The sequence below is a fragment of the Penaeus monodon genome, chromosome 34 (assembly GCF_015228065.2).
Source record: "Penaeus monodon isolate SGIC_2016 chromosome 34, NSTDA_Pmon_1, whole genome shotgun sequence".
Lineage (NCBI taxonomy): Eukaryota > Metazoa > Arthropoda > Malacostraca > Decapoda > Penaeidae > Penaeus > Penaeus monodon.
In genome coordinates, this window is record NC_051419.1 from 8,895,865 (window position 1) to 8,896,225 (window position 361).

Here is a 361-nt window from a genome sequence, read left to right on the forward strand (position 1 = left end):
CCAGTCCTCCATTCCCACTAGCTTCCCTCCGCCTCTCTATCACCTCCTGTTCGTACTGCCACGTACATACACCCGTTTTGCAAATTTATCCACGTACCCCTCTGACCCGGTGCCCTCTCGCCTCCACTCCCTCTCCGCCCCTCTTCCCTCCTCTTCCGCTCCTCTCCACTCCTACTTCCTCCCCCTCCTCTTCTCCTCCTCCCCTCCTCCCCCCCCCTCCTCTCCTCCTCCCTCCCCCTCCTCTCCTCCTCCCTCTCCCTCCCCTCCTCCTCCCTCCTCCTCTACATCCTTCTTACCTCGCATTCTCCACCCTCCGCCCTTTTCTTATCATCCCTCTCCTCTCTTACATTCTTTCCTCAGT